The following is a 26700-nucleotide window of genomic DNA, read 5'->3' as shown; positions in this document are numbered from 1 at the left end:
CCTAACCGTAACATTATCCTAGGGCGGATGCTAACCCTAACCCTAACCCTAACACTATCCTAGGGCTGATGCTAACCCTAACACTAACACTATCCTAGGCCTGATGCTAACCCAAACCTAACCCTAACACTATCCTAGGCCTGATGCTAACCCTAACCCTAACCCTAACACTCTCCAAGGGCTGATGCTAACCCTAACCCTAACCCTAACACTATCCTAGGGCTGATGCTAACCCTAACCCTAACTCTAACACTATCTTAGGGCTGAGGCTAACCCTAACCCTAACACTATCCTACGGCTGATGCTAACCCTAACCCTAACCCTAACACTATCCTAGGGCTGATGCTAACCCTAACCCTAACACTATCCTAGGGCTGATGCTAACCCTAACCCTAACCCTAACACTATCCTAGGGCTGATGCTAACCCTAACCCTAACACTATCCTAGGCCTGATGATAACCCTAACCCTAACCCTAACACTATCCTAGGGCTGATGCTAACCCTAACCCTAACACTATCCTAGGGCTGATGGTAACCCTAACCCTAACCCTAACACTATCCTAAGTCTGATGCTAACCCTAGACCTCACACTATACTAGGCCTGATGATAACCCTAACCCTAACCTTAACACTATCCTAGGGCTGATGCTAACCCTAACCCTAACCCTAACACTATCCTAGAGCTGATGCTAACCCTAACCCTAACACTATCCTAGGCCTGATGATAACCCTAACCCTAACCCTGACACTATCCTAGGGCTGATGCTAACCCTAACCCTACCACTATCCTAGGGCTGATGCTAACCCTAACGCTAACCCTAACACTATCCTAGGCCTGATGCTAACCCTATCCCTAACTGTAACACTCTCCTAGGGCTGAGGCTAACCGTAACCCTAACACTATCCTAGGGCTGATGCTAACCCTAACCCTAACCCAAACACTATCCTAGGGTTGATGCTTACCCTAACCCTAACACTATCCTAGGGCTAATGCTAACCCTAACCCTAACCCTAACACTATCCTTGGGCTGATGCTAACCCTAACACTAACACTAACCTGGGCCTGATGCTAACCCTAAACCTAACTCTAACAGTATCCTAGGGCTGATGCTAACCCTAACCCTAACAGTATCCTTGGGCTGATGCTAACCCTAACCCTAGCCCTAACAATATCCTAGGGCATATGCTAACCCTAACCCTAACCCTAACACTATCCTTGGGCTCATGCTAACCCTAACCCTAACACTATCCTCGTCCTGATGCTAACCCTAAACCTAACCCTAACAGTATCCTAGGGCTGATGCTAACCCTAACCCTAACACTATCCTTGGACTGATGCTAACCCTAACCCTAACCCTAACACTATCCTAGGGCGGATGCTAACCCTAACCCTAACCCTAACACTATCCTAGGGCTGATGCTAACCCTAACACTAACACTATCCTAGGGCTGATGCTAACCCTAAACCTAACCCTAACATTATCCTAGGGCTGATGCTAACCCTAACCCTAACTCTAACACTATCTTAGGGCTGAGGCTAACCCTAACCCTAACACTATCCTACGGCTGATGCTAACCCTAACCCTAACCCTAACACTATCATAGGGCTGATGCTAACCCTAACCCTAACACTATCCTAGGACTGAAGCTAACCCTAACCCTAACCCTAACACTATCCTAGGGCTGATGTTAACCCTAACCCTAACACTATCCTAGGGCTGATGCTAACCCTAACCCTAACATTGACACTATCCTAGGGCTGATGCTAACCGTAACCCTAACACTATCCTAGGCCTGATGATAACCCTAACCGTAACCCTAACACTATCCTAGGGCTGATGCTAACCCTAACCCTAACACTGTCCTATGGCTCATGCTAACCCTAACACTAACCCTAACACTATCCTTGAACTGATGCTAACACTAACCCTAACCCTAACACTATCCTAGGCCTGATGATAACCCTAACCCTAACCCGAACACTATCCTAGGGTTTATGTTAACCCTAACCCTAACACTATCCTAGGGCTGATGCTAACCCTAACCCTAACCCTAACACTATCGTAGGGCGGATGCTAATCCTAACCCTAACCCTAACACTATCCTAGGGCTGATGCTAACCCTAACCCTAACACTATCCTAGGGCTGATGCTAACCCTAACCCTAACCCTAACACTATCCTAGGGCTGATGCTAACCCTAACACTAACACTATCCTAGGGCTGATGCTAACCCTAACCCTAACCCTAACACTATCCTAGGGCTGATGCTAACCCTAACCCTAACCCAAACACTATCCTAGGGTTGATGCTAACCCTAACCCTAACACTATCCTAGGGCTGATGCTAACCCTAACCCTAACCCTAACACTATCCTTGGGCTGATGCTAACCCTAACCCTAACACTATCATGGGCCTGATGCTAACCCTAACCCTAACCCTATCACTATCCTAGGGCTGATGCTAACCCTAACCCTAACACTATCCTTGGGCTGATGCTAACCCTAACCCTAACCCTAACAGTATCCTAGGGCAGATGCTAACCCTAACGCTAACCCTAACACTATCCTTGAACTGACGCTAACCCTAACCCTAACCCTAACACTATCCTAGGCCTGATGATAACCCTAACCCTAACCCTAACACTATCCTAGGGTTTATGTTAACCCTAACCCTAACACTATCCTAGGGCTGATGCTAACCCTAACCCTAACCCTAACACTATCCTAGGGCGGATGCTAACCCTAACCCTAACCCTAACACTATCCTAGGGCTGATGCTAACCCTAACACTAACACTATCCTAGGGCTGATGCTAACCCTAACCCTAACCCTAACATTATCCTAGGGCGGATGCTAACCCTAACCCTAACCCTAACACTATCCTAGGGCTGATGCTAACCCTAACACTAACACTATCCTAGGCCTGAGGCTAACCCTAACCCTAACCCTGACACTATCCTAGGGCTGATGCTAACCCTAACCCTAACACTATCCTAGGGCTGATGCTAACCCTAATCCTAACCCTAACACTATCCTAGGCCTGATGCTAACCCTAACCCTAACACTAACACTATCCTAGGGCTGATGCTAACCCTAGCCCTAACACTATCCTAGGGCTGATGCTAACCCTAACCCTAACCCTAACACTATCCTAGGGCTGATGCTAACCCTAACCCTAACACTATCCTAGGCCTGATGATAACCCTAACCCTAAACCTACCACTATCGTAGGGCGGATGCTAATCCTAACCCTGACCCTAACAGTATCCTAGGGCAGATGCTAACCCTAACACTAGCATTATCCTAGGGCTGAAGCTAACCCTAACCCTAACCCTAACACTCTCCAAGGGCTGATGCTAACCCTAACCCTAACCCTAACACTATCCTAGGGCTGATGCTAACCCTAACCCTAACACTATCCTAGGGCTGATGATAACCCTAACCCTAACCCTAACACTATCCTAGGGTTGATGCTAACCCTAACCCTAACACTATCCTAGGGCTGATGCTAACCCTAACCCTAACCCTAACATTATCCTAGGGCTGATGCTAACCCTAACCCTAACACTATCCTAGGGCTGATGCTAACCCTAACCCTAACCCTAACACTAACCTAGGGCGGATGCTAACCCTAACCCTAACACTATCCTAGGGCTGATGCTAACCCTAACCCTAACCCTAACACTATCCTAGGGCTGATGCTAACCCTAACCCTAACACTATCCTAGGGCTGATGCTAACCCTAACCGTAACCCTAACACTATCCTAGGGCTGATGCTAACCCTAACACTAACACTATCCTAGGGCTGATGCTAACCCTAACCCTAACCCTAACACTATCCTAGGGCTGATGCTAACCCTAACCCTAACCCAAACACTATCCTAGGGTTGATGCTAACCCTAACCCTAACACTATCCTAGGGCTGATGCTAACCCTAACCCTAACCCTAACACTATCCTTGGGCTGATGCTAACCCTAACCCTAACACTATCATGGGCCTGATGCTAACCCTAACCCTAACCCTATCACTATCCTAGGGCTGATGCTAACCCTAACCCTAACACTATCCTTGGGCTGATGCTAACCCTAACCCTAACCCTAACACTATCCTAGGGCAGATGCTAACCCTAACGCTAACCCTAACACTATCCTTGAACTGATGCTAACCCTAACCCTAACCCTAACACTATCCTAGGCCTGATGATAACCCTAACCCTAACCCTAACACTATCCTAGGGTTTATGTTAACCCTAACCCTAACACTATCCTAGGGCTGATGCTAACCTTAACCCTAACCCTAACACTATCCTAGGGCGGATGCTAACTCCAACTCTAACCCTAACACTATCCTAGGGCTGATGCTAACCCTAACACTAACATTATCCTAGGGCTGATGCTAACCCTAACCCTAACCCTAACATTATCCTAGGGCGGATGCTAACCCTAACCCTAACCCTAACACTATCCTAGGGCTGATGCTAACCCTAACACTAACACTATCCTAGGCCTGAGGCTAACCCTAACCCTAACCCTGACACTATCCTAGGGCTGATGCTAACCCTAACCCTAACACTATCCTAGGGCTGATGCTAACCCTAATCCTAACCCTAACACTATCCTAGGGCTGATGCTAACCCTAACCCTAACTCTAACACTATCTTAGGGCTGAGGCTAACCCTAACCCTAACACTATCCTACGGCTGATGATAACCCTAACCCTAAACCTAACACTATCCTAGGGTTGATGCAAACCCTAACCCTAACACTATCCTAGGCCTGATGCTAACCCTAACCCTAACCCTGACACTATCCTAGGGCTGATGCTAACCCTAACCCTAACACTATCCTAGGGCTGATGCTAACCCTAACCCTAACCCTAACACTATCCTAGGGCTGATGCTAACCCTAACCCTAACTCTAACACTATCTTAGGGCTGAGGCTAACCCTAACCCTAACACTATCCTACGGCTGATGATAACCCTAACCCTAACCCTAACACTATCCTAGGGCTGATGCTAACCCTAACCCTAACACTATCCTAGGCCTGATGCTAACCCTAACCCTAACCCTAACACTATCCTAGGGCTGATGCTAACCCTAACCCTAACACTATCCTAGGGCTGATGCTAACCCTAACCCTAACCCTAACACTATCCTAGGCCTGATGATAACCCTAACCCTAACACTATCCTAGGCCTGATGATATCCCTAACCCTAACCCTAACACTATCCTAGGGCTGATGCTAACCCTAACCCTAACACTATCCTAGGGCTGATGCTAACCCTAACCCTAACCCTAACACTATCCTAAGTCTGATGCTAACCCTAGACCTCACACTATACTAGGCCTGATGATAACCATAACCCTAACCTTAACACTATCCTAGGGCTGATGCTAACCCTAACCCTAACCCTAACACTATCCTAGAGCTGATGCTAACCCTAACCCTAACACTATCCTAGGCCTGATGATAACCCTAACCCTAACCCTGACACTATCCTAGGGCTGATGCTAACCCTAACCATAACACTATCCTAGGGCTGATGCTAACCCTAACCCTAACCCTAACACTATCCTAGGCCTGATGCTAACCCTATCCCTAACCCTAACACTCTCCTAGGGCTGAGGCTAACCCTAACCCTATCACTATCCTAGGGCTGATGCTAACCCTAACCCTAACCCAAACACTATCCTAGGGTTGATGATAACCCTAACCCTAACACTATCCTAGGGCTGATGCTAACCCTAACCCTAACCCTAACACTATCCTTGGGCTGATGCTAACCCTAACCCTAACTCTATCCTGGGACTGATGCTAACCCTAACCCTAACCCTAACACTATCCTAGGGCTGATGCTAACCCTAACCCTAACACTATCCTTGGGCTGATGGTAACCCTAACCCTAACCCTAACAATATCCTAGGGCAGATGCTAATCCTAACGCTAACCCTAACACTATCCTTGAACTGATGCTAACCCTAACCCTAACCCTAACACTATCCTAGGCCTGATGATAACCCTAACCCTAACGTTAACACTATCCTAGGCCTGATGATAACCCTAACCCTAACCCTGACACTATCCTAGGGCTGATGATAACCCTAACCCTAACACTATCCTAGGGCTGATGCTAACCCTAACCCTAACCCTAACACTATCCTAGGCCTGATGCTAACCCTATCCCTAACCCTAACACTCTCCTAGGGCTGAGGCTAACCCTAAACCTAACACTATCCTAGGGCTGATGCTAACCCTAACCCTAACCCAAACACTATCCTAGGGTTGATGCTAATCCTAACCCTAACACTATCCTAGGGCTGATGCTAACCCTAACCCTAACCCTAACACTATCCTTGGGCTGATGCTAACCCTAACCCTAACACTATCCTGGGCCTGATGCTAACCCTAACCCTAACCCTAACACTATCCTAGGGCTGATGCTAACCCTAACCCTAACACTATCCTTGGGCTGATGCTAACCCTAACCCTAACCCTAACAATATCCTAGGGCAGATGCTAACCATAACCGTAACCCTAACACTATCCTTGGGCTGATGCTAACCCTAACCCTAACACTATCCTGGGCCTGATGCTAACCCTAACCCTAACCGTAACACTATCCTAGGGCTGATGCTAACCCTAACCCTAACACTATCCTTGGGCTGATGCTAACCCTAACCCTAAGCCTAACATTATCCTAGGGCAGATGCTAACCCTAACGCTAACCCTAACACTATCCTTGAACTGATGCTAACCCTAACCATAACCCTAACACTATCCTAGCCCTGATGATAACCCTAACCCTAACCCTAACACTATCCTAGGGTTTATGTTAACCCTAACCCTAACACTATCCTAGGGCTGATGCTAACCCTAACCCTAACCCTAACACTATCCTAGGGCGGAAGCTAACCCTAACCCTAACCCTAACACTATCCTAGGGCAGATGCTAATCCTAACGCTAACCCTAACACTATCCTTGAACGGATGCTAACCCTAACCCTAACCCTAACACTATCCTAGGCCTGATGATAACCCTAACCCTAACGTTAACACTATCCTAGGCCTGATGATAACCCTAACCCTAACCCTGACACTATCCTAGGGCTGATGATAACCGTAACCCTAACACTATCCTAGGGCTGATGCTAACCCTAACCCTAACCCTAACACTATCCTAGGCCTGATGCTAACCCTATCCCTAACCCTAACACTCTCCTAGGGCTGAGGCTAACCCTAAACCTAACACTATCCTAGGGCTGATGCTAACCCTAACCCTAACCCAAACACTATCCTAGGGTTGATGCTAACCCTAACCCTAACACTATCCTAGGGCTGATGCTAACCCTAACCCTAACCCTAACACTATCCTTGGGCTGATGCTAACCCTAACCCTAACACTATCCTGGGCCTGATGCTAACCCTAACCCTAACCCTAACACTATCCTAGGGCTGATGCTAACCCTAACCCTAACACTATCCTTGGGCTGATGGTAACCCTAACCCTAACCCTAACAATATCCTAGGGCAGATGCTAACCATAACCGTAACCCTAACACTATCCTTGGGCTGATGCTAACCCTAACCCTAACACTATCCTGGGCCTGATGCTAACCCTAACCCTAACCGTAACACTATCCTAGGGCTGATGCTAACCCTAACCCTAACACTATCCTTGGGCTGATGCTAACCCTAACCCTAAGCCTAACATTATCCTAGGGCAGATGCTAACCCTAACGCTAACCCTAACACTATCCTTGAACTGATGCTAACCCTAACCATAACCCTAACACTATCCTAGCCCTGATGATAACCCTAACCCTAACCCTAACACTATCCTAGGGTTTATGTTAACCCTAACCCTAACACAATCCTAGGGCTGATGCTAACCCTAACCCTAACCCTAACACTATCCTAGGGCGGAAGCTAACCCTAACCCTAACCCTAACACTATCCTAGGGCTGATGCTAACCCTAACACTAACACTATCCTAGGGCTGATGCTAACCCTAACCCTAACCCTAACATTATCCTAGGGCTGATGCTAACCCTAACCCTAACTCTAACACTATCTTAAGGCTTAGGCTAACCCTAACCCTAACACTATCCTAGGGCTGATGCTAACCCTAACCCTAACCCTAACACTATCCTAGGGCTGATGCTAACCCTAACGCTAACACTATCCTAGGGCGGATGCTAACCATAACCCTAACCCTAACACTATCCTAGGCCTGATGATAACCCTAACCCTAACCCTAAAACTATCCTAGGGCTGATGCTAACCCTAACGCTAACCCTAACACTATCCTAGGGCTGATGCTAACCCTAACCCTAACCATAACACTATCCTAGGGCGGATGCTAACCCAACCCTAACCCTAAACCTAACACTATCCTAGAGCTGATGCTAACCCTAAACCTAACCGTGACGCTAACCCTAATATTATCCTAGGGCTGATGCTAACCCTAACCCTAACCCTAACACTATCCTAGGGCTGATGCTAACCCTAACACTAACACTATCCTAGGGCTGATGGTAACCCTAACCCTACCCCTAACACTATCCTAGAGCTGATGCTAACCCTAACCCTAACCCTAACACTATCCTAGAGCTGATGCTAACCGTAACCCTAACACTATCCTAGGCCTGATGATAACCCTAACCCTAACCCTGACACTATCCTAGGGCTGATGCTAACCCTAACCCTAACACTATCCTAGGCCTGATGCTAACCCTATCCCTAACCCTAACACTCTCCTAGGGCTGAGGCTAACCCTAACCCTAACACTATCCTAGGGCTGATGCTAACCCTAACCCTAACCCAAACACTATCCTAGGGTTGATGATAACCCTAACCCTAACACTATCCTAGGGCTGATGTTAACCCTAACCCTAACCCTAACACTATCCTTGGGCTGATGCTAACCCTAACCCTAACCCTAACAATATCCTAGGGCAGATGCTAATCCTAACGCTAACCCTAACACTATCCTTGAACTGATGCTAACCCTAACCCTAACCCTAACACTATCCTAGGCCTGATGATAACCCTAACCCTAACCTTAGCACTATCCTAGGCCTGATGATAACCCTAACCCTAACCCTGACACCATCCTAGGGCTGATGATAACCCTAACCCTAACACTATCCTAGGGCTGATGCTAACCCTAACCCTAACACTAACACTATCCTAGGCCTGATGCTAACCCTATCCCTAACACTAACACTCTCCTAGGGCTGAGGCTAACCCTAACCCTAACACTATCCTAGGGCTGATGCTAACCCTAACCCTAACCCAAACACTATCCTAGGGTTGATGCTAACCCTAATCCTAACACTATCCTAGGGCTGATGCTAACCCTAACCCTAACCCTAACACTATCCTTGGGCTGATGCTAACCCTAACCCTAACACTATCCTGGGCCTGATGCTAACCCTAACCCTAACCCTAACACTATCCTAGGGCTGATGCTAACCCTAACCCTAACACTATCCTTGGGCTGATGCTAACCCTAACCCTAACCCTAACAATATCCTAGGGCAGATGCTAACCATAACCCTAACCCTAAAACTGTCCTTGGGCTGATGCTAACCCTAACCCTAACACTATCCTGGGCCTGATGCTAACCCTAACCCTAACCCTAACACTATCCTATGGCTGATGCTAACCCTAACCCTAACACTATCCTTGGGCTGATGCTAACCCTAACCCTAAGCCTAACATTATCCTAGGGCAGATGCTAACCCTAACGCTAACCCTAACACTATCCTTGAACTGATGCTAACCCTAACCATAACCCTAACACTATCCTAGCCCTGATGATAACCCTAACCCTAACCCTAACACTATCCTAGGGTTTATGTTAACCCTAACCCTAACACTATCCTAGGACTGATGCTAACCCTAACCCTAACCCTAACACTATCCTAGGGCGGAAGCTAACCCTAACCCTAACCCTAACACTATCCTAGGGCTGATGCTAACCCTAACACTAACACTATCCTAGGGCTGATGCTAACCCTAACCCTAACCCTAACATTATCCTAGGGCTGATGCTAACCCTAACCCTAACTCTAACACTATCTTAAGGCTTAGGCTAACCCTAACCCTAACACTATCCTAGGGCTGATGCTAACCCTAACCCTAACCCTAACACTATCCTAGGGCTGATGCTAACCCTAACGCTAACACTATCCTAGGGCTGATGGTAACCATAACCCTAACCCTAACACTATCCTAGGCCTGATGATAACCCTAACCCTAACCCTAACACTATCCTAGGGCTGATGCTAACCCTAACCCTAACCCTAACACTATCCTAGGGCGGATGCTAACCCTAAACCTAACCGTGACGCTAACCCTAATATTATCCTAGGGCTGATGCTAACCCTAACCCTAACCCTAACACTATCCTAGGGCTGATGCTAACCCTAACACTAACACTATCCTAGGGCTGATGGTAACCCTAACCCTACCCCTAACACTATCCTAGGGCTGATGCTAACCCTAACCCTAACGCTAACACTATCCTAGGGCTAAGGCTAACCCTAACACTAACACTATCCTAGGCCTGATGCTAACCCTAACCCTAACCCTGACACTATCCTAGGGCTGATGCTAACCCTAACCCTAACACTATCCTAGGGCTGATGCTAACCCTAACACTAACACTATCCTAGGACTGATGCTAACCCTAACCCTAACCCTAACACTCTCCAAGGGCTGATGCTAACCCTAACCCTAACCCTAACACTATCCTAGGGCTGATGCTAACCCTAACCCTAACTCTAACACTATCTTAGTGCTGAGGCTAACCCTAACCCTAACACTATCCTACGGCTGATGATAACCCTAACCCTAACCCTAACACTATCCTAGGGCTGATGCTAACCCTAACCCTAACACTATCCTAGGCCTGATGCTAACCCTAACCCTAACCCTAACACTATCCTAGGGCTGATTCTAACCCTAACCCTAACACTATCCTAGGGCTGATGCTAACCCTAAACCTAACCCTAACACTATCCTAGGGCTGATGCTAACCCTAACCCAAACACTATCCTAGGCCTGATGATAACCCTAACCCTAACCCTAACACTATCCTAGGGCTGATGGAACCCTAACCCTAATACTATCCTAGGGCTGATGCTAACCCTAATCCTAACCCTAACACTATCCTAAGTCTGATGCTAACCCTAGACCTCACACTATACTAGGCCTGATGATAACCATAACCCTAACCTTAACACTATCCTAGGGCTGATGATAACCCTAACCCTAACCCTAACACTATCCTAGAGCTGATGCTAACCCTAACCCTAACACTGTCCTAGGCCTGATGATAACCCTAACCTTAACCCTGACACTATCCTAGGGCTGATGCTAACCCTAACGCTAACACTATCCTAGGGCTGATGCTAACCCTAACCCTAACCCTAACACTATCCTATGCCTGATGCTAACCCTATCCCTAACCCTAACACTCTCCTAGGGCTGAGGCTAACCCTAACCCTCACACTATCCTAGGGCTGATGCTAACCCTTACCCTAACCCAAACACTATCCTAGGGTTCATGCTAACCCTAACCCTAACACTATCCTAGGGCTGATGCTATCCCTAACCCTAACCCTAACACTATCCTTGGGCTGATGCTAACCCTAACCCTAACACTATCCTGGGCCTGATGCTAACCCTAACCCTAACCCTAACACTATCCTAGGGCTGATGCTAACACTAACAGTAACACTATCCTTGGGCTGATGCTAACCATAACCCTAACCCTAACAATATCCTAGGGCAGATGCTAACCCTAACGCTAAACCTAACACTATCCTTGAACTGATGCTAACGCTAACCCTAACCCTAACACTATCCTAGGCCTGATGATAACCCTAACCCTAACCCTAACACTATCCTAGGCCTGATGATAACCCTAACCCTAAATCTGACACTATCCTAGGGCTGATGCTAACCCTAACCCTAACACTATCCTAGGGCTGATGCTAACCCTAACCCTAACACTATCCTGCCTGATGCTAACCCTAACCCTAACCCTAACACTATCCTAGGCCTGATGATAACCCTAACCCTAAATCTGACACTATCCTAGGGCTGATGCTAACCCTAACCCTAACACTATCCTTGGGCTGATGCTAACCCTAACCCTAACACTATCCTGCCTGATGCTAACCCTAACCCTAACCCTAACACTATCCTAGGGCTGATGCTAACCCTAACCCTAACAGTACCCTTGCGCTGATGCGAACCCTAACGCTAACCCTAACACTATCCTTGAACTGATGCTAACCCTAACCCTAACCCTAACACTATCCTAGGCCTGATGATAACCCTAACCCTAACCCTAACACTATCCTAGGGTTTATGTTAACCCTAACCCTAACACTATCCTAGGGCTGATGCTAACCCTAACCCTAACCCTAACACTATCCTAGGGCGGATGCTAACCCTAACCCTAACCCTAACACTATCCTAGGGCTGATGCTAACCCTAACACTAACACTATCCTAGGGCTGATGCTAACCCTAACCCTAACCCTAACATTATCCTAGGGCGGATGCTAACCCTAACCCTAACCCTAACACTATCCTAGGGCTGATGCTAACCCTAACACTAACACTATCCTAGGCCTGAGGCTAACCCTAACCCTAACCCTGACACTATCCTAGGGCTGATGCTAACCCTAACCCTAACACTATCCTAGGGCTGATGCTAACCCTAATCCTAACCCTAACACTATCCTAGGGCTGATGCTAACCCTAACCCTAACTCTAACACTATCTTAGGGCTGAGGCTAACCCTAACCCTAACACTATCCTACGACTGATGATAACCCTAACCCTAAACCTAACACTATCCTAGGGCTGATGCTAACCCTAACCCTAACACTATCCTAGGCCTGATGCTAACCCTAACCCTAACCCTAACACTATCCTAGGGCTGATGCTAACCCTAACCCTAACAGTATCCTAGGGCTGATGCTAACCCTAACCCTAACCCTAACACTATCCTAGGGCTGATGCTAACCCTAACCCTAACACTATCCTAGGCCTGATGATAACCCTAACCCTAACCCTAACACTATCCTAGGGCTGATGCTAACCCTAACCCTAACACTATCCTAGGGCTGATGCTAACCCTAACCCTAACCCTAACACTATCCTAAGTCTGATGCTAACCCTAGACCTCACACTATACTAGGCCTGATGATAACCATAACCCTAACCTTAACACTATCCTAGGGCTGATGCTAACCCTAACCCTAACCCTAACACTATCCTAGAGCTGATGCTAACCCTAACCCTAACACTATCCTAGGGCTGATGCTAACCCTTACCCTAACCCTAACACTATCCTAGGCCTGATGCTAACCCTATCCCTAACCCTAACACTCTCCTAGGGCTGAGGCTAACCCTAACCCTAACACTATCCTAGGGCTGATGCTAACCCTAACCCTAACCCAAACACTATCCTAGGGTTGATGCTAACCCTAACCCTAACACTATCCTAGGGCTGATGCTAACCCTAACACTAACCCTAACACTATCCTTGGGCTGATGCTAACCCTAACCCTAACACTATCCTGGGCCTGATGCTAACCCTAACCCTAACCCTAACACTATCCTAGGGCTGATGGTAACCCTAACTCTAACACTATCCTTGGGCTGATGCTAACCCTAACCCTAACCCTAACAATATCCTAGGGCAGATGCTAATCCTAACGCTAACCCTAACACTATCCTTGAACTGATGCTAACCCTAACCCTAACCCTAACACTATCCTAGGCCTGATGATAACCCTAACCCTAACCCTAACACTATCCTAGGACTGATGATAACCCTAACCCTAACCCTGACACTATCCTAGGGCTGATGATAACCCTAACCCTAACACTATCCTAGGGCTGATGCTAACCCTAACCCTAACCCTAACACTATCCTAGGCCTGATGCTAACCCTATCCCTAACCCTAACACTCTCCTAGGGCTGAGGCTAACCCTAACCCTAACACTATCCTAGGGCTGATGCTAACCCTAACCCTAACCCAAACACTATCCTAGGGTTGATGCTAACCCTAACCCTAACACTATCCTAGGGCTGATGCTAACCCTAACCCTAACCCTAACACTATCCTTGGGCTGATGCTAACCCTAACCCTAACACTATCCTGGGCCTGATGCTAACCCTAACCCTAACCCTAACACTATCCTAGGGCTGATGCTAACCCTAACCCTAACACCATCCTTGGGCTGATGCTAACCCTAACCCTAACCCTAACAATATCCTAGGGCAGATGCTAACCATAACCCTAACCCTAACAATATCCTTGGGCTGATGCTAACCCTAACCCTAACACTATCCTGGGCCTGATGCTAACCCTAACCCTAACCCTAACACTATCCTAGGGCTGATGCTAACCCTAACCCTAACACTATCCTTGGGCTGATGCTAACCCTAACCCTAAGCCTAACATTATCCTAGGGCAGATGCTAACCCTAACGCTAACCCTAACACTATCCTTGAACTGATGCTAACCCTAACCATAACCCTAACACTATCCTAGCCCTGATGATAACCCTAACCCTAACCCTAACACTATCCTAGGGTTTATGTTAACCCTAACCCTAACACTATCCTAGGGCTGAGGCTAACCCTAACCCTAACCCTAACACTATCCTAGGTCGGAAGCTAACCCTAACCCTAACCCTAACGCTATCCTAGGGCTGATGCTAACCCTAACACTAACACTATCCTAGGGCTGATGCTAACCCTAACCCTAACCCTAACATTATCCTAGGGCTGATGCTAACCCTAACCCTAACTCTAACACTATCTTAAGGCTTAGGCTAACCCTAACCCTAACACTATCCTAGGGCTGATGCTAACCCTAACCCTAACCCTAACACTATCCTAGGGCTGATGCTAACCCTAACCCTAACACTATCCTAGGGCTGATGCTAACCCTAACCCTAACCCTAACACTATCCTAGGGCTGATGCTAACCCTAACCCTAACACTATCCTAGGCCTGATGATAACCCTAACCCTAACCCTAACACTATCCTAGGGCTGATGCTAACCCTAACGCTAACCCTAACATTATCACAGGGCTGATGCTAACCCTAACCCTAACACTATCCTAGGGCTGATGCTAACCCTAACCCTAACCCTAACACTATCCTAGGGCGGATGCTAACCCAACCCTAACCCTAAACCTAACACTATCCTAGAGCTGATGCTAACCCTAAACCTAACCGTGACGCTAACCCAAATATTATCCTAGGGCTGATGCTAACCCTAAACCTAACCCTAACACTATCCTAGGGCTGATGCTAACCCTAACACTAACACTATTCTAGGGCTGATGGTAACCCTAACCTTACCCCTAACACTATCCTAGGGCTGATGCTAACCATAAACCTAACGCTAACACTATCCTAGGGCTGAGGCTAACCCTAACACTAACACTATCCTAGGCCTGATGCTAACCCTAACCCTAACCCTGACACTATCCTAGGGCTGATGCTAACCCTAACCCTAACACTATCCTAGGGCTGATGCTAACCCTAACACTAACACTATCCTAGGGCTGATGCTAACCCTAACCCTAACCCTAACACTCTCCAAGGGCTGATGCTTACCCTAACCCTAACACTATCCTAGGGCTGATGCTAACCCTAAACCTAACCCTAACACTATCCTAGGGCTGATGCTAACCCTAACCCTAACACTATCCTAGGCCTGATGATAACCCTAACCCTAACCCTAACACTATCCTAGGGCGGATGCTAACCCTAACCCTAACACTATCCTAGGGCTGATGCTAACCCTAACCCTAACCCTAACACTATCCTAAGTCTGATGCTAACCCTAGACCTCACACTATACTAGGCCTGATGATAACCATAACCCTAACCTTAACACTATCCTAGGGCTGATGCTAACCCTAACCCTAACCCTAACACTATCCTAGAGCTGATGCTAACCCTAACCCTAACACTATCGTAGGCCTGATGATAACCCTAACCCTAACCCTGACACTATCCTAGGGCTGATGCTAACCCTAACCCTAACACTATCCTACGGCTGATGCTAACCCTAACCCTAACCCTAACACTATCCTAAGTCTGATGCTAACCCTAGACCTCACACTATACTAGGCCTGATGATAACCATAACCCTAACCTTAGCACTATCCTAGGGCTGATGCTAACCCTAACCCTAACCCTAACACTATCCTTGGGCTGATGCTAACCCTAACCCTAACACTATCCTTGGGCTGATGCTAACCCTAACCCTAACCCTAACAATATCCTAGGGCAGATGCTAACCCTAACGCTAACCCTAACACTATCCTTGAACTGATGCTAACCCTAACCCTAACCCTAACACTATCCTAGGCCTGATGGTAACCCTAACCCTAACCCTAACACTATCCTAGGCCTGATGATAACCCTAACCCTAACCCTGACACTATCCTAGGGCTGATGCTAACCCTAACCCTAACACTATCCTAGGGCTGATGCTAACCCTAACCCTAACCCTAACACTATCCTAGGCCTGATGCTAACCCTATCCCTAACGCTAACACTCTCCTAGGGCTGAGGCTAACCCTAACCCTAACACTATCCTTGGGCTGATGCTAACCCTAACCCTAACACTATCCTAGGGCTGATGCTAACCCTAACCCTAACCCTAACACTATCCTTGGGCTGATGATAACCCTAACCCTAACACTATCCTGGGCCTGATGCTAACCCTAACCCTAACCCTAACACTATCCTAGGGCTGATCCTAACCCTAACCCTAACACTATCCTTGGGCTGATGCTAACCCTAACCCTAACCCTAACACTATCCTTGGGCTGATGCTAACCCTAACCCTAACACTATCCTGGGCCTGATGCTAACCCTAACCCTAACCCTGACACTAATCTAGGGCTGATGCTAACCCTAACCCTAACACTATCCTTGGGCTGATGCTAACACTATCCCTAAGCCTAACATTATCCTAGGGCAGATGCTAACCCTAACGCTAACACTAACACTATCCTTGAACTGATGCTAACTCTAACCCTAACCCTAACACTATCCTAGCCCTGATGATAACCCTAACCCTAACCCTAACACTATCCTAGGGTTTATGTTAACCCTAACCCTAACACTATCCTAGGGCTGATGCTAACCCTAACCCTAACCCTAACACTATCCTAGGGCGGATGGTAACCCTAACCCTAACCCTAACACTATCCTAGGGCTGATGCTAACCCTAATCCTAACACTATCCTAGGCCTGATGATAACCCTAACCCTAACCCTAACACTATCCTAGGGCTGATGCTAACCCTATCGCTAACCCTAACATTATTCCAGGGCTGATGCTAACCCTAACCCTAACACTATCCTAGGGCTGATGCTAACCCTAACCCTAACCCTAACACTATCCTAGGGCGGATGCTAACCCAACCCTAACTCTAAACCTAACACTATCCTAGAGCTGATGCTAACCCTAAACCTAACCGTGACGCTAACCCTAATATTATCCTAGGGCTGATGCTAACCCTAACCCTAACCCTAACACTATCCTAGGGCTGATGCTAACCCTAACACTAACACTATCCTAGGGCTGATGGTAACCCTAACCCTACCCCTAACACTATCCTAGGGCTGATGCTAACCTTAACCCTAACGCTAACACTATCCTAGGGCTGAGGCTAACCCTAACACTAACACTATCCTAGGCCTGATGCTAACCCTAACCCTAACCCTGACACTATCCTAGGGCTGATGCTAACCCTAACCCTAACACTATCCTAGGCCTGATGATAACCCTAACCCTAACCCTAACACTATCCTAGGCCTGATGATAACCCTAACCCTAACCCTTACACTATCCTAGGGCTGATGCTAACCCTAACCCTAACAGTATCCTAGGGCTGATGCTAACCCTAACCCTAACCCTAACACTATCCTAGGCCTGATGCTAACCCTATCCCTAACCCTAACACTCTCCTAGGGCTGAGGCTAACCCTAACCCTAACACTATCCTTGGGCTGATGCCAACCCTAACCCTAACACTATCCTAGGGCTGATGCTAACCCTAACCCTAACCCTAACACTATCCTTGGGCTGATGCTAACCCTAACCCTAACACTATCCTGGGCCTGATGCTAACCCTAACCCTAACCCTAACACTATCCTAGGGCTGATCCTAACCCTAACCCTAACACTATCCTAGGGCTGATGCTAACCCTAACCCTAACCCTAACACTATCCTAGGCCTGATGATAACCCTAACCCTAACCCTAACACTATCCTAGGCCTGATGATAACCCTAACCCTAACCCGAACACTATCCTAGGGCTGATGCTAACCCTAACGCTAACCCTAACATTATCCCAGGGCTGATGCTAACCCTAACCCTAACACTATCCTAGGGCTGATGCTAACCCTAACCCTAACCCTAACACTATCCTAGGGCGGATGCTAACCCAACCCTAACCCTAACCCTAACACTATCCTAGAGCTGATGCTAACCCTAAACCTAACCGTGACGCTAACCCTAATATTATCGTAGGGCTGATGCTAACCCTAACCCTAACCCTAACACTATCCTAGGGCGGATGCTAACCCTAACACTAACACTATCCTAGGGCTGATGCTAACCCTAACCCTACCCCTAACACTATCCTAGGGCTGATGCTAACCCTAACCCTAACGCTAACACTATCCTAGGGCTGAGGCTAACCCTAACCCTAACACTATCCTACGGCTGATGCTAACCCTGACCCTAACCCTAACACTATCCTAAGCCTGATGGTAACCCTAACACTAACACTATCCTAAGCCTGGTGCTAACCTTAACTCTAACCCTAACACTATCCTAGGGCTGATGCTAACCCTAACCCTAATAATATCCTAGGGCTGATGCTAACAGTAACCCTAACCCTAACACTATCCTAGGGCTGATGCTAACCCTAACCCTAACCCTAACACTATCCTAGGGATGATGGTAACCCTAACCATAACACTATCCTAGGCCTGATGCTAACCCTAACCCTAACCCTAACACTATCCTAGGGCTGATGCTAACCCTAACCCTAACACTATCCTAGGGCTGATGCTAACCCTAACCCTAACCCTAACACTATCCTAGGGCTGATGCTAACCCTAACCCTAACACTATCATAGGCCTGATGATAACCCTAACCCTAACCCTAACACTATCCTAGGGCTGATGCTAACCCTAACCCTAACACTATCCTAGGCCTGATGCTAACCCTAACCCTAACGCTAACACTATCCAAGGCTGATGCTAACCCTAACCCTAACACTATCCTTGGGCTCATGCTAACCCTAACCCTAACCCTAACACTATCCTAGGGCTGATGCTAACCCTAACCCTAACACTATCCTAGGCCTGATGATAACCCTAACCCTAACCCTAACACTATCCTAGGGCTGATGCTAACCCTAACCCTAACACTATCCTAGGGCTGATGCTAACCCTAACCCTAACCCTAACACTATCCTAGGGCTGATGCTAACCCTAACGCTAACCCTAAAACTATCCTTGAACTGATGCTAACCCTAACCCTAACCCTAACACTATCCTAGGCCTGATGATAACCCTAACCCTAACCCTAACACTATCCTAGGGTTTATGTTAACCCTAACCCTAACACTATCCTAGGGCTGATGCTAACCCTAACCCTACCACTATCCTGGGCCTGATGCTAACCATAACCCTAACACTAACACTGTCCTAGGGCTGATGCTAACCCTAACCCTAACACTATCCTAGGGCTTATGCTAACCCTCACCCTAACCCTAACACTATCTTGGGCTGATGTTAACCCTAACCCTAACACTATCCTAGGGCCGATGCTAACCCTAACCCTAACCCTGACACTATCCTAGGGCTGAGGCTAACCCTAACACTAACACTATCCTAGGGCTGATGCTAACCCTAACCCTAACCCTAACACTCTCCAAGGGCTGATGCTAACCCTAACCCTATCCCTAACACTATCCTAGGCCTGATGCTAACCCTATCCCTAACCCTAACATTCTCCTAGGGCTGAGGCTAACCCTAACCCTAACACTATCCTTGGGCTGATGCTAACCCTAACCCTAACACTATCCTAGGGCTGATGCTAACCCTAACCCTAACCCTAACACTATCCTTGGGCTGATGCTAACCCTAACCCTAACACTATCCTGGGCCTGATGCTAACCCTAACCCTAACCCTAACACTATCCTAGGGCTGATCCTAACCCTAACCCTAACACTATCCTTGGGCTGATGCTAACCCTAACCCTAACCCTAACAATATCCTAGGGCAGATGCTAACCATAACCCTAACCCTAACACTATCCTTGGGCTGATGCTAACCCTAACCCTAACACTATCCTGGGCCTGATGCTAACCCTAACCCTAACCCTAACACTATCCTAGGGCTGATGCTAACCCTAACCCTAACACTATCCTTGGGCTGATGCTAACACTAACCCTAAGCCTAACATTATCCTAGGGCAGATGCTAACCCTAACGCTAACCCTAACACTATCCTTGAACTGATGCTAACTCTAACCCTAACCCTAACACTATGCTAGCCCTGATGATAACCCTAACCCTAACCCTAACACTATCCTAGGGTTTATGTTAACCCTAACCCTAACACTATCCTAGGGCTGATGCTAACCCTAACCCTAACCCTAACACTATCCTAGGGCGGATGCTAACCCTAACCCTAACCCTAACACTATCCTAGGGCTGATGCTAACCCTAATCCTAACACTATCCTAGGCCTGATGATAACCCTAACCCTAACCCGAACACTATCCTAGGGCTGATGCTAACCCTAACGCTAACCCTAACATTATCCCAGGGCTGATGCTAACCCTAACCCTAACACTATCCTAGGGCTGATGCTAACCCTAACCCTAACCCTAACACTATCCTAGGGCGGATGCTAACCCAACCCTAACTCTAAACCTAACACTATCCTAGAGCTGATGCTAACCCTAAACCTAACCGTGACGCTAACCCTAATATTATCCTAGGGCTGATGCTAACCCTAACCCTAACCCTAACACTATCCTAGGGCTGATGCTAACCCTAACACTAACACTATCCTAGGGCTGATGGTAACCCTAACCCTACCCCTAACACTATCCTAGGGCTGATGCTAACCTTAACCCTAACGCTAACACTATCCTAGGGCTGAGGCTAACCCTAACACTAACACTATCCTAGGCCTGATGCTAACCCTAACCCTATCCCTGACACTATCCGAGGGCTGATGCTAACCCTAACCCTAACACTATCCTAGGGCTGATGCTAACCCTAACACTAACACTATCCTAGGGCTGATGCTAACCCTAACCCTAACACTAAAACTCTCCAAGGGCTGATGCTAACCCTAACCCTGACACTATCCTTGGTCTGATGCTAACCCTAACCCTAACACTATCCTAGGGCTGATGCTAACCCTAACCCTAACCCTAACACTATCCTTGGGCTGATGCTAACCCTAACCCTAACACTATCCTGGGCCTGATGCTAACCCTAACCCTAACCCTAACACTATCCTAGGGCTGATCCTAACCCTAACCCTAACACTATCCTAGGGCTGATGCTAACCCTAACCCTAACCCTAACACTATCCTAGGCCTGATGATAACCCTAACCCTAACCCTAACACTATCCTAGGCCTGATGATAACCCTAACCCTAACCCTAACACTATCCTAGGGCTGATGCTAACCCTAACGCTAACCCTAACATTATCCCAGGGCTGATGCTAACCCTAACCCTAACACTATCCTAGGGCTGATGCTAACCCTAACCCTAACCCTAACACTATCCTAGGGCTGATGCTAACCCTAACCCTAACACTATCATAGGCCTGATGATAACCCTAACCCTAACCCTAACACTATCCTAGGGCTGATGCTAACCCTAACCCTAACACTATCCTAGGCCTGATGCTAACCCTAACCCTAACGCTAACACTATCCAAGGCTGATGCTAACCCTAACCCTAACACTATCCTTGGGCTCATGCTAACCCTAACCCTAACCCTAACACTATAGTAGGGCTGATGCTAACCCTAACCCTAACACTATCCTAGGCCTGATGATAACCCTAACCCTAACCCTAACACTATCCTAGGGTTGATGCTAACCCTAACCCTATCACTATCCTAGGGCTGATGCTAACCCTAACCCTAACCCTAACACTATCCTAGGGCTGATGCTAACCCTAACGCTAACCCTAAAACTATCCTTGAACTGATGCTAACCCTAACCCTAACCCTAACACTATCCTAGGCCTGATGATAACCCTAACCCTAACCCTAACACTATCCTAGGGTTTATGTTAACCCTAACCCTAACACTATCCTAGGGCTGATGCTAACCCTAACCCTACCACTATCCTGGGCCTGATGCTAACCATAACCCTAACACTAACACTGTCCTAGGGCTGATGCTAACCCTAACCCTAACACTATCCTAGGGCTTATGCTAACCCTCACCCTAACCCTAACACTATCCTAGGGCTGATGCTAACCCTAACACTAACACTATCCTAGGGCTGATGCTAACCCTAACACTAACACTATCCTAGGGCTGATGCTAACCCTAACCCTAACCCTAACACTCTCCAAGGGCTGAGGCTAACCCTAACCCTAACCCTAACAGTATCCTAGGGCTGATGCTAACCCTAACCCTAACTCCAACACTATCTTAGGGCTGAGGCTAACCCTAACCCTAACACTATCCTACGGCTGATGATAACCCTAACCCTAACACTAACACTATCCTAGGGCTGATGCTAACCCTAACCCTAACACTATCCTAGGCCTGATGCTAACCCTAACCCTAACCCTAACACTATCCTAGGGCTGATGCTAACCCTAACCCTAACACTATCCTAGGGCTGATGCTAACCCTAAACCTAACCCTAACACTATCCTAGGGCTGATGCTAACCCTAACCCTAGCTCTAACACTATCGTAGGGCCGAGGCTAACCATAACCCAAACACTATCCTACGGCTGATGCTAACCCTAACCCTAACCCTAACACTATCCTAAGGCTGATGCTAAACCTAACACTAACACTATCCTGGGCCTGGTGCTAACCCTAACCCTAACCCTAACACTATCCTACGGCTGATGCTAACCCTAACCCTAATACTATCCTAGGGCTGATGCTAACCCTAACCCTAACCCTAACACTATCCTAGGGCTGATGCTAACCCTAACCCTAACCCTAACACTAGCATAGGGCTGATGCTAACCCTGACCCTAACACTATCCTAGGCCTGATGCTAACCCTAACCCTAACACTTACACTATCCTAGGGCTGATGCTAACCCTAACCCTAACCCTAACACTATCCTAGGTCTGATGCTAACCCTAAACCTAACACTATCCTACGGCTGATGCTAACCCTAACCCTAACCCTAACACTATCCTAGGGCTGATGCTAACCCTAACCCTAACACGATCCTAGGCCTGATGCTAACCCTAACCCTAACACTATCCTAGGGCTGATGCTAACCCTAACCCTAACCCTAACACTATCCTAGGCCTGATGCTAACCCTATCACTAACCCTAACACTCTCCTAGGGCTGAGGCTAACCCTAACCCTAACACTATCCTAGGGCTGATGCTAACCCTAACCCTTACCCTAACACTATCCTAGGGTTCATGCTAACCCTAACCCTAACACTATCCTAGGGCTGATGCTAACCCTATCCCTAACCCTAACACTATCCTAGGGCTGATGCTAACCCTAACACTAACACTATCCTAGGGCTGATGCTAACCCTAACCCTAACCCTAACACTATCCTAGGGCTGATGCTAACCCTAACCCTAACCCTAACACTATCCTAGGGCTGATGCTAACCCTAACACTAACACTATCCTAGGGCTGATGCTAACCCTAACCCTAACCCTAACACTATCCTAAGTCTGATGCTAACCCTAGACCTCACACTATACTAGGCCTGATGATAACCATAACCCTAACCTTAACACTATCCTAGGGCTGATGCTAACCCTAACCCTAACCCTAACACTATCCTAGAGCTGATGCTAACCCTAACCCTAACACTATCCTAGGCCTGATGATAACCCTAAACCTAACCCTGACACTATCCTAGGGCTGATGCTAACCCTAACCCTAACACTATCCTAGGGCTGATGCTAACCCTAACCCTAACCCTAACACGATCCTAGGCCTGATGCTAACCCTATCCCTAACCCTAACACTCTCCTAGTGCTGAGGATAACCCTAACCCTCACACTATCCTAGGGCTGATGCTAACCCTTACCCTAACCCAAACACTATCCTAGGGTTGATGCTAACCCTAACCCTAACACTATCCTAGGGCTGATGCTAACCCTAACCCTAACCCTAACACTATCCTTGGGCTGATGCTAACCCTAACCCTAACACTATCCTGGGCCTGATGCTAACCCTAACCCTAACCCTAACACTATCCTAGGGCTGATGCTAACCCTAACCCTAACACTATCCTTGGGCTGATGCTAACCCTAACCCTAACCCTAACAATATCCTAGGGCAGATGCTAACCCTAACGCTAACCCTAACACTATCCTTGAACTGATGCTAACCCTAACCCTAACCCTAACACTATCCTAACCCTGATGATAACCCTAACCCTAACCCTAACACTATCCTAGGCCTGATGATAACCCTAACCCTAACCCTGACACTATCCTAGGGCTGATGCTAACCCTAACCCTAACACTATCCTAGGGCTGATGCTAACCGTAACCCTAACCCTAACACTATCCTAGGCCTGATGCTAACCCTATCCCTAACCCTAACACTCTCCTAGGGCTGAGGCTAACCCTAACCCTAACACTATCCTAGGGCTAATGCTAACCCTAACCCTAACCCAAACACTATCCTAGGGTTGATGCTAACCCTAACCATAACACTATCCTAGGGCTGATGCTAACCCTAACCCTAACCCTAACACTATCCTTGGGCTGATGCTAACCCTAACCCTAACACTATCCTGGGCCTGATGCTAACCCTAACCCTAACCCTAACACTATCCTAGGGCTGATGCTAACCCTAACCCTAACACTATCCTTGGGCTGATGCTAACCCTAACCCTAACCCTAACAATATCCTAGGGCAGATGCTAACCATAACCCTAACCCTAACACTATCCTTGGGCTGATGCTAACCCTAACCTTAACACTATCCTGGGCCTGATGCTAACCCTAACCCTAACCCTAACACTATCCTAGGGCTGATGCTAACCCTAACCCTAACACTATCCTTGGGCTGATGCTAACCCTAACCCTAAGCCTAACATTATCCTAGGGCAGATGCTAACCCTAACGCTAACCCTAACACTATGCTTGAACTGATGCTAACCCTAACCCTAACCCTAACATTATCCTAGCCCTGATGATAACCCTAACCCTAACCCTAACACTATCCTAGGGTTTATGTTAACCCTAACCCTAACACTATCCTAGGGCTGATGCTAACCCTAACCCTAACCCTAACACTATCCTAGGGCGGATGCTAACCCTAACCCTAACCCTAACACTATCCTAGGGTTGATGCTAACCCTAACACTAACACTATCCTAGGGCTGATGCTAACCCTAACCCTAACCCTAACATTATCCTAAGGCTGATGCTAACCCTAACCCTAACTCTAACACTATCTTAGGGCTTAGGCTAACCCTAACGCTAACACTATCCTAGGGCTGATGCTAACCCTAACCCTAACCCTAACACTCTCCAAGGGCTGATGCTAACCCTAACCCTAACCCTAACACTATCCTAGGGCTGATGCTAACCCTAACCCTAACTCTAACACTATCTTAGGGCTGAGGCTAACCCTAACCCAAACACTATCCTACGGCAGATGATAACCCTAACCCTAACCCTAACACTATCCTAGGGCTGATGCTAACCCTAACCCTAACTCTATCCTAGGCCTGATGCTAACCCTAACCCTAACCCTAACACTATCCTAGGGCTGATGCTAACCCTAACCCTAACACTATCCTAGGGCTGATGCTAACCCTAAACCTAACTCTAACACTATCCTAGGGCTGATGCTAACCCTAACCCTAACACTATCCTAGGCCTGATGATAACCCTAACCCTAACCCTAACACTATCCTAGGGCTGATGCTAACCCTAACCCTAACATTATCCTAGGGCTGATGCTAACCATAACCCTAACCCTAACACTATCCTAAGTCTGATGCTAACCCTAGACCTCACACTATACTAGGCCTGATGATAACCATAACCCTAACCTTAACACTATCCTAGGGCTGATGCTAACCCTAACCCTAACCCTAACACTATCCTAGAGCTGATGCTAACCCTAACCCTAACACTATCCTAGGCCTGATGATAATCCTAACCCTAACCCTGACACTATCGTAGGGCTGATGCTAACCCTAACGCTAACACTATCCTAGGGCTGATGCTAACCCTAACCCTAACCCTAACACTATCCTAGGACTGATGCTAACCCTATCCCTAACCCTAACACTCTCCTAGGGCTGAGGCTAACCCTAACCCTAACACTATCCTAGGGCTGATGCTAACCCTAACCCTAACCCAAACACTATCTTAGGGTTGATGCTAACCCTAACCCTAA

The sequence above is a fragment of the Lemur catta genome, chromosome 20 (genome assembly GCF_020740605.2).
Source record: "Lemur catta isolate mLemCat1 chromosome 20, mLemCat1.pri, whole genome shotgun sequence".
NCBI classification, from domain to species: Eukaryota; Metazoa; Chordata; class Mammalia; order Primates; family Lemuridae; genus Lemur; species Lemur catta.
The sequence above is the reverse complement of the archived record's forward strand: the minus strand, read 5'-3'. Positions refer to the sequence as shown.